This window comes from Lontra canadensis, unplaced genomic scaffold, assembly GCF_010015895.1.
Source record: "Lontra canadensis isolate GAN:19392208 unplaced genomic scaffold, GSC_riverotter_1.0 scaffold140, whole genome shotgun sequence".
In the NCBI taxonomy this organism is placed as follows: Eukaryota; Metazoa; Chordata; class Mammalia; order Carnivora; family Mustelidae; genus Lontra; species Lontra canadensis.
This window is the reverse complement of record NW_022631134.1, coordinates 695,696-713,713: the sequence shown is the minus strand read 5'-3', so window position 1 is coordinate 713,713 and position 18,018 is coordinate 695,696.

Here is an 18,018-nt window from a genome sequence, read left to right as displayed (position 1 = left end):
TAATCTAGTGGACCCAATGTAATCACATGAGTACACAAAAGCAGAAGAGGAAAGCAGAAAGAGCAGTCAGAGAGCTTCAATGTATAAGAGTTTGCTTTTGCAGGCTGGAAGATGGAGAGGGCTACATGGCAAGGAAAACACGACCCCAGACATACAACAACAAAAACATCTGTATTATGGCAACAATTTGGATGAACTTGCCAGAAGATTGTGCCCCAAAGCTTCAGAAAGGAAAACAATCTTGCTAACACTTTGATTTCAGCCTTTGAGACTCTGAGCAGAGAATCGAGACAGGTTGCTGGATACTAGACTTCTGACCTAAAGACCTGTGAGACAATAAATGTATGCTGCTTTAGGCCACAGAGTGTGTGGTAATTTGTTACACATTAATAGAAAATTAAGGATATTAAAACTATCTTTAAAGTATTAATATTGAAGTATATCCATGGTTCTCCTCAGTCCATATTTTTCCAGAAATACTGCTTAGATCATTCTATGTGATTTTCATCCTCTAAATTAAGAACTCTTATCTGTACCATCTAAAAACATATGATTTTCTTGTTTGGCTATTTAATTCTCATACTATTTACATTTTCATGTGTGTTTTATAACTTCTATTAAACAGACTGAAAGTTTCTTGAACACAGGTGATAAGTCTTCTATCCTCAAAATCAACTTCTGAAAATCTGATTTGGTCAGGTCACAGCACTACCTAAATTATTGTATGGCTTTCAAATGTCATTAGCATAAACAAAGTTTTCTGGTTGTAACCAATAGAGATGGTAGAACATAACCTGGGTCGCTCCTACCTCTCTAGTTTCGACTCATAAGACATCATGGAACCCTCCTGCTGGATCTCCAGCCACAATGGCCTCATCTCAGTCTCTCCCCACTGAAAGATGAACTCTACCTAATTTTTATTTATATTTATTTTAAAAATTAATATATAATGTATTATTTGTTTTAGGGGTACAAGTCTGTGATACATCAGTCTTACACAATTCACAGCACTCACCATAGCACATACCCTCTCCAATGTTAATCCCCCAGCCACCCCATCCCTCCCACTTCCCTCCACTCCAGCAACCCTCAGTTTGTTTCCCAAATGGTTTATGGTTTGTCTCGCTCTCTGGTTTCATCTTGTTTCATTTTCCTCTCCCTTCCCTTATGATCCTCTGTCTTGTTTCTCAAACTCCTCATATCAGTGAGATCATATGATAATTGTCTTTTCTGACTTATTTTGCTTAGCATAATACCTTCTAGTTCCAGCCTTGTCATTGCAATTGGCAAGATTTGGGGTTTTTTTAAGACTGCTTAATATTCCATTGTATACCACATCTTTCTCCATTCATCTGTTGATGGACATCTAGGCTCTTTCCATAGTTTGGCTATTGTAGACATTGCTGCTATAAACATTTGGGTTCCACTTAGGATCACTACATTTGTATCTTTAGGATAAATATCCAGTAGTGCAATTGCAAGGTCATAGGGTAGCTCTGTTTTCAACTTTTTGAGGAACCTCCATACTGTTTTCCAGAATGGACGCACGAGCTTGCATTCCCACCAACAGTGTAGGACAGTTTCCTTTTCTTCGCATCCTCGCCAACATCTATCCTTTCCTCACTTGTTAATGTTAGCCATTCTGACTGGTGTGAGGTGGTATCTCACTGTGGTTTTGATTTGTATTTCCCTGATGCTGAGTGATCTTGAGTACTTTTTCCAGTGTCTGTTGGCCATTTGGATGTCTTCTTTGCCAAAATGTCTGTTCATATCTTCTGCCCATTTCTTGATTGGATTATTTGTTCTTTGGGTGTTGAGTTTAATAAGTTCTTTATAGATTTTGTATACAAGCCCTTTATCTGATATGCCATTTCTAAATATCTTCTCCTGTTCTGTCAGTTGTCTTTTCATTTTGTTGACTGTTTGCTGTGAAAAACTTTTTATCATGATGAAGTCCCAATAGTTCATTTTTGCCCTTGCTTCCCTTGCCTTTGGTGATGTTTCTAGGAAGAAGTTGCTGCAGCTGAGATCAGAGAGGTTGCTGCCTGTATTCTGTGCAAGGATTTTGATGGATTCCTGTCTCACATTGAGGTCTTTCATCCATTTTGAGTCTATTTTTTTGTGTGTGGTGTAAGGAAATGGTCCAGTTTCATTCTTCTAAATATGGCTGTCCAATTTTCCCAACACCATTTGTTGAAGAGACTATCTTTTTTCCACTGGACATTCTTTCCTGCTTTGTTGAAGATTAGTTGGCGATAGAGTTGAGGGTCCATTTCTAGGCTCTTTATTCTGTTCCACTGATCTATGTGCTTGTTTTTGTGCTAATACCATACTGTCTTGATGATTACAGTTTTGTAATAGAGTTTGAAGTCTGGCATTGTGATGCCACTGGGTTTGGTTTTCTTTTTCAACATTCTTCTAGCTATCCAGGGTCTTTTCTGGCTCCATATAAATTTTAGAATTATTTGTTCCATTTCCTTAAAAGAAGTTGATGATATTTTAAGAGTGATTGCATTAAATGTGTAGATTTCTCCAGGTAGCATACCTATTTTCACAATATTTTTTCTTCCAACCCATAAGGATGGAATGTTTTTCCATTTCTTTGTGTCTTCTTCAATTTCTTTCATGATTATTCTACAGTCTCATCTCTCTTATTGGCTTTGAGGGTCTTTGCATATGTTCTGTTCCCTCTCCCTGGATCCCTCTTCCCTCTCCTCTCTGCTTGGTAGATTCCAACTACTCCTTCAGATCTTAACTCAATGGTCATTACCTCCTTTCCTCACATCTTTTACTAGGCCACTGAGCCTTTCGATAGGTTCTCACAGTATCACTCCTTCCTTACTCTAATTGGAATTTAATACTTGAATCTGAGATAATCTGATTAATGTCATGTCACCCACCAATAAATTCCAAGATGTCAGATACCATGTCCATTTTTGTTCTCTAATATATTCTTAGTGCCTCACAGGGTGCCTGGTACATAATAGTTGTTTTAAGAAATGATTTCATAATTAAGTGCATATATAGGTATGGTAGAATAATGTCATACCCTCAAGCTAGTCACACTCTCATCCCTGAAACTTGTGAATATATTAGATTATATGGCAAAGGAAAATTAAGTTTGCTTATCAGCTAAACTTAAAATAAAAAGATTATTCTGGTTACTGTTCCCTAGATGGCTCAGTTGGTTAAGCATCTGACTCTTGATTTTGGCTCAGGTCATGATTACAGGGCTAAGATCAAGCCCTGCACTGGACTCTGCCCTGAGTGTGGAGCCTGCTCAGGATTCTATCTCTCCCTTTCCCTCCACCACTTCCCTAACCCCTTTCATGCTTTCTCTCTCTACCTCTCTCTAATAGGAAGAAAAAGTTTATCCTGGTTCATCTGAGTGATACCATGTAATTACAAGGGTTCTTAAAAGTAGAAAAGGGAGGCAGAAAAAAGAATCAGAGAAAGATGTCACTAGAGAAGATCCATGAATAAAGATGCAATGTTTTTGGCTTTGAAAAATGGAAAAAGAGAGGTGGAAGGTTGGGAAGATGGTGGAGTAAGAGGACCCTGAGCTCACTCAATCCACATTTAAAACTAAGTATCATCCATATTCGAGTCAATAAACCAAAAAGTGATCTGAAGACTGGTAGAAAAAACTCCACAACTACATACAGAGAACCTGTATCTGGAAGGTTAGGAAGCTCAAAAATGTGGAGGGAGGCTGTCCACAGAAGAAAGGGAGCTGTGTATGTGGAGAGGGCATAGAAATGAGCCCTTGCACAAGGAAGCTCACACAGGGAAGACTAGTATCCATAACATTTGGCTTTAAAAATCAAAGGGGCTGAATTCCATGCAATTATAAAACCAGTGGGACTTGGAGCCTGGAATTTTAAAACTCAGCTGACTCAGCACAAGGTGAGCCGAGAAGGTGAGTGATAGCTGGGTCACTGCCCTTAAAGAAACAGCCTGCATAGAAAGGCAACATAAAAATGGCAGTTTACACACAATGCCGGGGGCAAATGAGAGACCGATCTGTACATACTGATTTCATAGCATGTTGGGGGACTTCTCCAAAAATAAGGGAGATAGAAGACACATTTTCCTCCCTTACTCCCAGCATAAACACAGAACCACCTTCAGGAAGCAATGATGCAAACACTTATATCTAACCAGCCAGCGTGTACCATGCCCATGAGTTCTGAGGTCTCACCCACTCCAAGCCTGCCAGCTTTGGCCCTGGGCTCAGGGAAAATTTTATTTAAAATGTGCATGTGCCCCACCCCGCCACCATACCATGGCCAGCCACCATACCCAGCTATCACCACACAATATGCCTAACCTCAAACCCCTGGCTGCGCCAGTGTGCTGCCCCAGAGAACCAGTGCTTTGGGTAATTTGACATATAACTACGGACCCAGTGCAAATTTTGCTAATGTCATTACCCCACTCCCAAGTTACCTGCCAAGCTTGAGGTATTAAAGGTAGCCTGCCTGGGACCCACTAATACCACAGAGAGCAAGCACAGCCCATAACTGGTACAGAGTCAGTGCAGACAACGTCCACTTAAAGGAAAAGTGACTCAGATACATCAGCAGGGCATAAGTAACACACATAGGATATTCTCCTGAAGTTCAGCTTCTGGTGAAGAGGGGACACTGCACTGCAGGGCACTCCAGGACTACCTCTTCATTAACTGACTACTTTCAAGAACAGAAGACATAGCTGACTTTCTACATACACATACACACACACACACACACACACACACACACATAGGCACAGAAAGGCAGACAAAATGAGGAAACAGAGAAATTTATTCCAAAAGAAAGAATAGGACAAGACCAATGGCCAGAGATCTAAGCAAAACAGATACTACTAACAAGACTGATAGATAATTTAAAACAATGATCATAAGGATAGTCATGGGACCTGAGAAAATAGTGAAAGACATGAGTGAGACCCTTAACACAGAGATAAGGAATAACATAACAGAGATAAAGGGCTCAATAAATGAAATGAGAAACATGCTTAATAGAAGCAGAGGAATTAATTTGTGACCCAGAAAACAGAGTAATGGAAAATAATCAGCTGAAGAAAAGAGATAAAAAATCATTATGCAACATGAGACTAGATTGTGCAAACTCAGTGATTTCATCAAACTTATTAACATTCATATAACAGGAGCCCTACAAGAAGAGAGGGAAAAGGAGCAGAAAATTTATTTGAAGGAATAATAGATGAAAACATCCCTAATCTAGGGAAACATATCCAGATCCAGGAGGCATAAGAATTTTCATCAAAATCGACAAAACAGACCCACACCAAAATATATTGTAATTAAATTAGCAAAACATAACAATTAAAAAATTTTTTTTTTTTAAGTAGCAAAAGAAGTCAGTGACTTACAAAAGAAAACCCATAAAGCTAGTAGGAGATTGTTCAATAGAAATTTTGAAGGACAGAAGAAAATGGCATGATATATTCAAAATGCTGAATGGGAAAATCTGCATCCAAGAATACTTCATCTAGCAAGGTCATCATTTTGAATAGAATAACAAATAAAGAATTTCCCTGACAAAAACTAAAGGAGTTCATGACCACTAAATTAGCCCTGCAAGAAATATAAAGGAGACTCTGAGTGGAAATGAAAGACCAAAAGTGACAGTACAAAGAAAACACAAAAGCAGTAAAAATGAATATTTCTGTAAAAAAAAATCTATGAAGAAACTCACTAAAAAGGAGATATATAATGTAATAACATATATCTAAAACATGGGGAGGAGAGGAATAAAGAATAGATTCAAACTCAAATGACCATCAACTTAATATAGACTCCTGTATGAAGCAGATGTCATATACAAACCTAATACTAACCAAAAACCACTAATAAGCAAAAACCACTAATAAGCATTCAAATAATAAAAATAAATCCAAATGTATTACTAAATAAAATCAGCAAAACATGAATGAAAGACAAGAATCAGAGAAAAATCTTCAGAAACAATCACAGAATAACAAAATGACAATAAATACATATATATCAATAACTACTTTAAATGTAAATGAGCTGAAAGCTTCAATCAAAAGGCATAGAGTAACAGAATAGATAAAAGAAAACAAAGCCCCTCTATAGGCTGCCTACAAGAGACCCATTTTAGACCTAATGACATCTGCAGATTGAAAGGGAAGGGATGGAGAAATATCCATCATGTTAATGGATGTTAAAAGAATGCCGGAGTAGCCATACTTATATCAGACAAAATTGACTTTAAAATAAAGACTATAACAAGAGACCAAAAAAAGGACAATAAGATATAACAATTTTAAATATTTGTGCACCTAACATATAAGCACCAAAATACAGAAAAAGTTAATAACAAATGTAAAGGAACAAATCAATAACAGTAACAACAATAGTAGGAGACTTTAACATCCTATTTAAACATCAATGGACAGATCATCTAAACAGAAAATCCACAAGGAAATAATAGTTTTGATGACAGATGGAACAGATGTATTTAACAAATATATTCAGAACATTCCATCCTAAGACAGCAGAATACACATTCTTCACAAGTGCACATGGAACATTCTCCTCAATAGATCACATATTAGCCCACAAAACCAGCCTCAACAAATTCAAGAAGATTGAAGTCATATCACACATCTTTTTTGACCACAACACTATGAAACTAGAAGTAAACCACAAGAAAAAAAATCTGGCAAGACAACAAATACATTCAGGCTAAATAACATGCTACTAAACAATGAATGGGTCAAACAGGAAAGCAAAGAAGAAATTTAAAAATACATGGAAACAAATGAAAATGAAAACACAATAGTTCAAAACTTTTGGGATGTAACAAAAGTGGTTCTAGGAGGGAAGTTTATAGCAGTAGAGGCCCACCTCAAGAAACAAGAAAAATGTCAGATTAAACAACCTAACCTTATACCTAAAGAAGCTAGAAAAACATAAACAAACAAAACCTAAAACAAACACAAGCAGAAAGAAGGAAATAATAAAGATTAGAGAAGAAATAAATGATATAGACTAGAAAAAAGAAAACAAAACAAAACAAAAAACAATAGAACAGATCAGTGAAACCAAGAGCTAGTGGTTTGAAGAGTTTAGAAAAATGATAAACCTCTAGTGAGATTTATCTAGAAAATCAGAGAAAGGGGAAAAGAAATAAGAGAGGAAAAATAAAACCAGCATCATAGAAATACAAACAATTGTAAGAGATTATTACGAAAAATTATATGCCAACACATTGGACAACCTAGAAAAAATAAATTCCTAGAAACATATAAACAACTGAAACAGGAAGAAATAAAAAATTTGAATAGACTGGTAACCAGCAAATAAATTAAATCAGTAATCAAAAAAACTCCCAAAAAACAAAGTCCAGCACCAGAGAGTTTCATAGGCAAATTCTACCAAATATTTAAAGAAGAGTTAATATCTATTCTTCCCCAACTAGTCCAAAAAAATAGAAAAAGAAGGGAAACTTCCAATTCATTCTATGAGACCAGCATTATCCTGATTCCAAACCAGATAAAGACATGACTAAAAAAAAGGAACTACAGACCAATATCCTGATGAACATAGATGCAAAAATCTTCAGTAAAGTACTAGCAAGCCAAATTCAATGATACATTAAAAAAAATCATTCACCAAAATCAAATGGGAGTTGTTCCTGGGTTGCAAGGGTGAGTTGATGTTTGCAAATCAGTCAATGTCATACATCACATTAATAAGAGAAAGGATATGAGGTATATGATCATTTCAAAAGATGCAGAAAAGCATTTGGCAAAGTACATTATTCATTCATGATAAAAAACTCTCAACAGAGTAGGTTTAGAGGGAATATACCTCAACCTAATAAATGCCATATATGAAAAACCCACACCTGATATCATCCTCAGTGGGGAAAAACAGAGCCTTCCCCCTAATATCAGGAACAAGACAAGAATGCCAACTCTCTCTACTTTTCTTCAAAATAGTACTGAAAGTACTAGCCATAGCAATTAGACAACAAAAAGAAAAAAATAACACAAATTTGTAAAGAAGTAAAACATTCACTATTTGCAGATAACATGACTGTATGTATATATAGAAAACCCAAAAGACCCCACAAAAAAAAAAACTCTATAACTGATACACAAATTCAGTAAAGTCGTAGGATACAAAATCAATGTGCAGAATTCTGTTGACTTTCTATGCACCAATAATGAAACAACAGAAAGAGAAATTAAGAAAATAATTCCATCTATAATTACACCATAAACAATAAGATACCTTGGAACTGAAAACTATAAAGCACTGATGAAACCAAAGAACTGAAAACTATAAAGCACTGATGAAAGGAATTGAAAACAACACACAAACAATGCTCATGGATTGGAAGAACAGATATTATTAAAATGTTTATACTACCCAAAGAAATCTACATATTTAATGCAATCCATATCAAAATACCATCAGCATTTTTCACAGAGGTAGAACAAAGAATCTTAAAATTTGCTTATAACCACAAAAGACCCTGAATAACCCAAGCAATCTTGCAAAAGAAAAGCAAAGCTGGAGGCATCACAACTCTGGACTTCAAGTTTTATTACAAAGCTGTAGTAATCAAAATATATGGTACTGGCACAAAAATAGACACATAGATCGATAGAACATAGAGGAAACCGGAGAAATAAATCCACAACTCTATGGTTAATTAATCTTCAACAAAGCAGATAAGAATATCCAATGGGAGAAGGACAGTCTCTTCGATAGTGTTGGAAAAAACAAATAGCAACATGCAAAAAAAAAGTCACTGGGTCACTTTCTTATACTATACACAAAAATAAATTCAAAATGAATCAAAGACCTAAATGAGAGACTTAAAACCATAAAAATCTATAAGAGATTTTTAGAAGAGAGCACAACACAGATATAATCTCTCAGTAACTTTTTTCTAGATCTATCTCCTGAGGCAAGGGAAACAAAAGCAAAGATAAGCTAATGGTACTAGATCAGAAGAAAAAGCTTCTGCACAGCAAAAGAAACAATCAACAAAACTATAAAGCAACCTACAGAGGGGGAGAAGATATTTGCAAATGACATATTCGATAAGGTATTAGTATCCAAAATATATAAACAACTTTACATAATTCACCAGCCAAAAAACAAATATTATAATTTTAAAATGGGCAGAAGACAGATATTTCTCCAAAGAAGACATCAAAAAGGAAAGAAAAAGGAACCCTCGTGCATGTTTGTGGGAATGCAAACTGGTGCAGCCACTGTGGAAAACAGAATGGAGTTTTCTTAAAAAGTAAATAGAACTACCCTACAATCCAGCAATTACATTACTGGGTATTTACCCAAGAATACAAAGAAGTAATTCAAAGGAATACATGCACCACCATGTTTATAGCAGCATTATTTACAACAGCCAAGAGATGGAAGCAGCCCAGCTGTCCACTGACTGATCATTGGATAAAGAAGATGTGATGTATATATACAATGAAATATTATTCAGCCATAAAAATGATTAAATTTTGCCATTTGCAACAACATAGATGGATCTAGTCAGTCAAAGAAAGACAAATGCCATATGATTTCACTCATATGTTGAGTTTAAGAAACAAAACAAATGAGCAAAGGGAAAAAAGGAGAGAGAGACAAACCAAGAAACAGACTCTTTAATTATAGAGAACAAACTGATGGTTACCAGACAGGAGGTGAGTGGAGCGATTGATGAAATAGGTGCTGGGAATTAAGGAGTGTGCTTGTGCTGAGCACCAGGTGATGTAGGGACATGCTGAATCACTATATTGTACACCTGGAACTAATAGAACACTGTATGTCAACTAACTTAAATTAAAATAAAAACTTAAAAAAAAAATGGGGAAACAGGGCCAAGATCCAAGGAATGGGGCAGCCTCTGGAAGCTATAAAATGCAAGGAAATTATTTCTTCCCTAGAGCCTCCAGAAAGAATACATCCTTGCCAATGCCTTGATTTTATCCTAGTAAGACCCATTAACCTGCAGAATTTAAAGATAATGAATTCGTACTAAGCCCCTATGTTTGTGGTAACTTGTTACAGCATCAATAGGAAACTAATACAGTAACATAGATTATTGCTTTGCCCACAGAAATTCAATACAATTCCTGATTGACTTTAGCTCAAAAAATATTTATTGAGTAAAATGGAATTGTTAATAATTTAGTATACTATGACAAAATATATGTAATCTAGAGCTGGAAAAATCTTTTAAAATATTACCTCTAGCCTCTTTCTCATAATGCAGATGAAAAATTGAAGTTCAAGGAGATAAGGTAATGAGCAAAAAATGGCTAGTGGGAAAGCCTCAGGGAGACCACCTATGTTTTAAGATAGTGAGAGGAAAAAATGGTCAAAAGAGAGGAGAAACAGCTTTGGATAATCTGTTCTACATATGGTGATCTCGAGGAATAACAAATAGTACAGCATTTCTCTGCCTTGCAGACCAAAAGTTGAGGAGGTCTCTACCCAATTTTTTAAAAGAATACTCAATAAAAAATACAATAACAAATAACAGATTGGCTGCAAGAGGAGAAAAAGTACCCTTTGAGTAGGATTTGCCACATGGGATTAGTGGCTGTCTCATTATCTGTTGCTTGAATTAAAAAAAAAAATTGCTCACATTATATAAATAGATTCCTTTACTCTTTGGAACAAAATTATGTGTGTTTTAGGTTGTAAAATGAAATACTGGAAAGCCAGAGTGCTGGCTCCTATGCTACTAACAAATACCAGTGGTTTCTTTTGCATCATAATATACTAGGCCATTGGTTCATGTCAATAGTGTGACTTGTTTTTTGCAACAGAGTTTATTTTAAGTTGTACCAAGACCTAAATACATGTCTTCTGTTGCTAACCAGATCTAGAGGATTTTCAACAGATAAACAACAAGCTGGTACAAATTGAATACACAAATAATTCATAACATCAGTGCCTTTGATGTCAGCAATGGACTTCATTTGCAAATTGTCATGAGAAGGAAAAGGTACTGGTATTTTCAAATAGTGGACCTTCTTAAAAAAATAGTCATGGTAGAATATGAATATTGGAGTTCATATGAATATTGAATATTTCATTTTTTTCCTTTAAACCATTAAGATATTTTAACCTAACCAACTCTAACGGAAAACGTAATCCTACCAGAGCACAGGTATTTACAAACCTCATTGATATTACTAAAATTTATTCAGGTTAATAGAAAATGCTGTGCAAGTGTAAATCATCACTAAAGAGGCTGTGTACACATTAGAGAAAAATGACTAATAGTAACATATTGTTCCAGGATGTCTTCCCCCAAGCATGGCAAAAAATATCAATCACTCAGCGAGGTTTTATTTAGTACCTAATCTGTTTTCAAAAGTATCCAAGCCTAAGAATGTAAAAGAAATAGGTGCTCTCCACATTTACAAAAACAACTACTTCTAATGGTTAATGTTTATCAAGAATTTACTATATTCCAAAAAAATTTACCTGGATTAGTCGTAATCTTCATATCAACCCCGTAATGTGTAAATTTCCATTTCCATTTTACAAATGAAGAACTATTGAAAAGTTACAATGAAGTCTTTTACCAGAGGTGACACAGTTATCACATCTAGAGTCCATTCTGACTCCAAAGCAAGTGTTCCTTCCTCTCACACTGCCATGTCTCTTCAGAAATGGTCCAACACATTGCCAAGAACCATATGTTTAGGAGGGTGATCATAAAGTAAACTGCTTGCTGTCTTTGAGAATCAGTAAGAGCGTGTTAGTAAAACACCAACAATTCAGATTCATATGGTTTGGGTTCAAATGCCACTTTCTCCAGTTGGGAAAGTTGTTTGACGTGACTCAGATTTTATTTCTATGATCTCACTCATATGACTTTTATGAGGAAACCCATATGCCACATCAGCTTTCTTCTAGTATTTTTAAGATAACACACAGTTAGCACTATCTTCTTCATTGTTTATGTATTATGGAGTAACATATATATATACAGCACTTAAAATAGAGCCTGACCCATAATTGACACTCTGTTGAACGTTAGTTATTGTTAGTGTAAAACAAAGCATGAGGGGGTAAAATTGACAAGGCTGTTTGATAGATAACATTGAATGAATAAAACAAACAAACAACAAAAAAAAAGAAAATATAAGATCAATTGTATTTTTTTCCTTTCCCAAGCTTCATTAAGTATAAGTCCAGTTACATAGTAGTCCTTGAAAATTAATCAGATCAGTTATTACGCCTGTCTTCAAGGGGCTTATAAATCTACACACATTATCACTGGGGCCAGACTAGAAAAAAATGAGCTTGTGGTTAGTCTCTGAAAACTCAGCTAAACCCCAAAATCTCCCAACTCAAGGCCATCTGTATTCATTATCTTCAGCCTACACTTCAATCACCCTCTCCGTTTCTCCTGACCTTCTACCTGGAACACTGGCTTTCATTATCTATTCATATCCTCCTGCCAGTCAAAACTGCCACCATGAAAACTATAAAATCCTTTCCAGTCCATGCAAAGAGACCATTTCCAGTTCTCTCCTAACTGAATCCCTCACACTCAAATGTAGTCCTAATGTAGTTTTCAAAATACATGTCACTTTTATCCCACATGCCTTCTGATATCAGGGCTCTTTCCCATTGTCCTTTTGCCATATAATGACTAGTTCTTCCAGGCCCAGCTTAAACAGAGCTCCTACACAAAGCCTTCTATGACTTCTTAAATCTCACTCATCTGTGCTCACTCTGTAGCTTAAACTTGTGTCTGTGCTTCACCTATCAAGTTGTAGAACAACTGGTCTTGATTTCTTGTCATTGACAGTCATTAAACATACAGTCCATGGCTCCATAGTAGCTACTCATACCATTTCATTAACTTCTCCCACACTCATATTCTATGCCACAAAAGTTAGAACTTGGCTTTCATATACTACTTAATAGTATTGTTGCAGGAAAAAGACTCATAACTTGAGCAAAATCATAATCAGGATATCAACAAATCATGTGTGGAGTGATTTCTGTCTTTCTACCTCAGTTGTCTGAGGCTCCAAACAAATCATGTGTGGAGTGATTTCTACCTTTCTACCTCAGTTTTCTGAGGCTCCAAACTTCATACCTAATTGCAGGAAAACAATACTGATCTAGACTTAGGTGACTAGCTTCTCTTTCTTTCTTTTTTAAAAATTTTATTTATTTATTTGAGAGATAGCACATGAATGAGGGGACATGGTTCAAGGGAAGGGCAGAGGGAGAGGGAGAAGCAGACTCCCCACTGAGCAGGGAGCCCAACTGGGATTCCATCTAGGACACTGGAATCATGACCCCAGCCAAAGGCAGACACTTACCTGACTGAGCCACTCAGGTGCCCCAAGTGACTAGATTCTTAATTACAAATCTCTTTCATATTCTTTCTATCTCTTAAACTGTGTTGTCTACAGTGATAGTACTGAGGAGATAATCACTAAAAAGTTGATTTATATTATTTGCCCTACAGTTGGTATCATTGGAGACAAAAATTCCCTGGGCTTAGAAACCAGAATTACAGAAAGGCATACAAATGCACAGATGAGTGAGCAACTATTACAAATAGAAGACTTTGGGGAGCCATTTTTAAAAAGGATTAATTCTGAATACAAAAAGGAAATTACCCCAAAGAATAAGTATAAAAGCAGCATGAATGTTCTGTATATAAAATGAGCACATTTTATAAAAGAATTTAAGGAGCAATAAAATCCATCCTTACATTTTATTATTTTACAACTATCTTTTTATATGATAATAATAAGAAGATGACTTATAACCATTGTTTATCTCATTCATATAGAATTATCTGGCAAAGAGTGGCAGAAGTCAACTAAGCAAAAGTGTATAGGTTTATGCTTCATACAACCTAGAAGGGAATCTCAAGTAAATTCTTCCAACAGAGAGGAGGAAACCTTTTCTAACTTCTTCTCTGAATCTTCAATAATTCATGGTGACTTGCAAATTAAAACTATGCTCTTTTCCTGTTCAGCTGTCTGATCTGGTCCAAAGCAGATTACAGGGTAACCTTCCAGTATTTCTACTCTCAACTCTTAAGGAGAAAGCAAAAGAATATAGAAATAAATAGGCATTTCTTTATTCAGTTATTTACTCAACGGTTATCGAGCACTTCTGAAATGCAAGGCAGTGTACCCAGTCAGTAAGAATGATACATGGAAAATTAAAGATAAATAATAATTAACAATTACTGAATACTAAGAACTTCACATGAATTATCTTGAGCCTTGTGACAATCCTTGAGATATTGGCATTTTCCTTATTTTCCAGGTAAAATGTAAGGAATCTTCCTAAACTTCAGAAAGATTAAATGACTTTCTCAATGTTGTATGATTTGTAAAATAGTAAATCTAAGATTCAAATCCATGGATGTCATATTACAGATAAGAGGTTTCATGGAAGAGATAACACTGAATCAGGCTTTGAAAGATGAACAAGTACATTAGTCAGATTATATTAGGATATCCTGTGATATCAAACAATCCCAAAATCTCAACTACAATTTCTTTTTCTTCGTGTATTACAAATCCATTGTGGCTCAGCTGGATATATTTTTTTAAATTCTGCAACTAGTTCAATAGAACATGTTCTATTTGAACATATCTGTCTGAAGACAGAGAAAAAAGAATAATTGAGATATCACCTTATACCAATCAAAATGGCAAAGATTACAAGACAGGAAACAACAAATGTTGGAGAGGATGTAGAGAATGGGGAACCCTCTTATGCTGTTGGTGGGAATGCAAGTTGGTGTAGCCACTTTGGATAATAGTGTGGAGATTCCTCAAAAAATTAAAAATAGAGTAACCCTATGACCCTGCAATTGCACTACTGGGTATTTACCACAAAGATACAGATGTAGTGAAAAGAAGGGCCATATGCACCCAAATGTTAATAGCAGCAATGTCCATGATTGTCAAACTGTGAAAGGAGTCAAGATGCCCTTCAGCAGACGAATGGATAAAGAAGATGTGGTACATATATACAAAGGAGTATTATGCCTCCATCAGAAGGGATGAATACCCAATTTTGTATCAACATGGGTGGGTCTGGAGGAGATTATGCTGAGTGAAACAGTCAAGCAAAGAAAGTCAATTATCATATGGTTTCACTTACTTGTGGAGCATAGGGAATAACTTGGAGAACATTAGGAGAAGGAAAGGAAAAGTGAATTGGGGGGAAACTGGAAGGGGAGATGAACCACGAGAAACTTTGGACTTTGAGAAACAAACTGAGAATTTCAGAGGGGTGAGGGGTGGGGGGATGGGTGAGCCTGGTGGTGGGTATTAAGAAAGGCACGTTTTGCATGGAGCACTGGGTGTGGCACATAAGCAATGAATCTTGGAACACTGAAAAAATAAATTTAAAAAATAAATTTAAAAAAAAGAATAATTGACAGAACCATGCAATGGTTCATAAAGCTGCTACAGAGAAGTGACTTAAGGAACCTTCATTCACATTTCATCAGACAAATCAATTTACAAGTCAAGTCTGCCATCAATGAAGCATGGAAGTAGAATTCTCTTCTAAAGAGAGACAGCAGTCGTTGGGAATTCTATTATAGAAGGTTAGAAATGGGAACTAATATTCTAAATAGAGGAATATTCTAAAGTTGACTCCAATCTCTATAAAAAAGTAACCATTTAAGTACATAAAGAGAGTCGATATGGAGCATTATTTCAGAGGTTCAAAAAAAGACAATGTTTAGGAATATTTGCAGGCTGATGTGACACAGCGTTTTGTTTTTGTTTTTTAAATTAATTTGTCAGAGAGAGAGAGAGCAAGCACAAGTAGGGAGAACAGCTGGCAGAGGCAGATGCAGGCTCCCCACTGAGCAAGGAGCCCAATGTGGGACTTAATCCCAGGACCCTGGGATCAAGACCTGAACCAAAGGCAGATGCTTAACTGACTGAGCCACCCAGGCATCCCTGACACAGTCAGTTTAAAAGGGGAATTCGAGGGCAAAAGAAAAGAGAGACTGACTTAGGCTTGCAGAATAGGAAATTTCTCCTCTCTACTGTGTGCCTAAATGTCTGGTAATAATAACTATACAATTTAGCTAGGAACACTTTCTAAAGAGATCTTCTCTGATCTACTTTTACGACTTTGAGTGGAGCTGGGCATCCAAAACCACCTGTCTAAGCTTAGATCTGAGTAAATTGGCCACTCACTATCCACAGCATTGAAGTAAGAAAGGCAATTCCTCTATTAACACCATTTCTCTCTAAAGCAACCTACACAGCTGAAGTGATTTTCCCTGGTGAACAACTGAGCCCCTGAAGGGTTGAAATTGCCTTAAGGTCACTTTCTGAGTTTGATCCTTGGATCAAGAATAAAACATAGGCTGTTTTCTTTAATTTTACAGTGAGCTTTCACTTCCAAGGAGACTTCATCTAAGCCCTCTATACAGTGCTACAGCATCCTGTGAATACAGCAGAAATGTTAGGCAAACTGAAATTTGGTTCTGACATCAGATAAATCTGCACTATCCGCCTGATGACCAATGACCTGGGATGGACTTCAATTTGTCTCTGTGTGTTAACAGCTTCTTTATCAAAGTCAAGACTCTTGCCTGGGGCTTTTTGAATCTCCTTCAGCAGCTTAGTTATATTTTAATCTGACATATGAGAAACCAAAAAAGAATAACATGTGTCATTAGAAATTCAATTGGCCTCTCAGAGCTTCTGTGGCCTCATGGGAGAGCAGCAGAGCTGAGACTGAAGGATATATGACCCGGGTGCCATTTTACACTTTCTGGTTACTTAAGAAAGCAGCGCCTGAAATGTGTGCTGTTCTGTGGAAGGATAGCTAAAAATTAACCTTCCAGAATCTCTGCATGATCCAACAAGAGTAGAAACTGTTTCATATAAACCTCGAGGTATGAGAAAGCAATATTAGAGAGAAAACCAAGTGCCCAGGACACTGGACTTATCACCAGTGCTTCTTCCAAGTCTGAAGGGAATTGCTTTATATGTTACGATGGTTACAGACCACAGGGGAACCTTTTCAAATTCTAACCCTTCCTTCAAGTTTATCAAACAAACAAAGCCTTGGCCAAACATAGATAAATAAATAAGTAAATAAGTGTTTAAAGAATAAAAGAAATGCTCTCTTAATCTGAATAAGGCCCCCCGAGACTTATTTATAGATGCATGTTCAAATCACAGATTATTGATGTAGGGGCCTACTTAGCCAGAGCGACTCCATCTCGGTTAAACAGCCATTTTGTTGTTTGTGCAGTAAAACTTAAACGGACCCTGCCCTACCCCCCAAGAACTTACTTAAAATCAAGTCTGGGAAACCAGTAAAATATGGTTGACCAGTCCCTGATAACAGAACCCAAACACCAGGATTGGTCAGGTCAGGTGGAGATAACAGAACCCATAATTCAAGGATGAGTCAGGCCAGGTGAAGACAATCTCATTGGCCAGGCTCAATCACATGGCCTTTGCTCTATAAAAGCTAGTCTGTGAAGCTAGGTAGGGGGTGTTGCTCTCTCCGTAAGAGACAGCCCGGCCGGTCGGTTTGATTCTCGATGTTTGGCGTGAAATAAAGCTTTGCTTGACCTTCGCTTTGTATCAGTCTCGCTCCTTTGATCATGGACCCCATCAATTGACCCATGCAGTTGAGTTAAAAACTCTGTAGCCTTGACTTGAAGCAAACTTGGAAATACCATTTTGAATCATCTTCAGGGGTTCCTAGCAAGCTCCAACCCAATGCATTTCAAACATTTTTCTCTGTGTCCCTGTGAATGATGGAGAAAAGGGAGAGCCTAGATTGGAAGGTCTCGCTCATCCTGCCTCCCCAACTCTTCAATCAAGAGTGTACTGCTTTTATAAGAGTGTACTACTTTTATATGTATCACACAAATTCCACGAAATGTTTCTCTTAAAGAAAGAATTCTAGGGCTTTGGGGGAAAAACAAAACAACTTGAAAACCTCTGCCT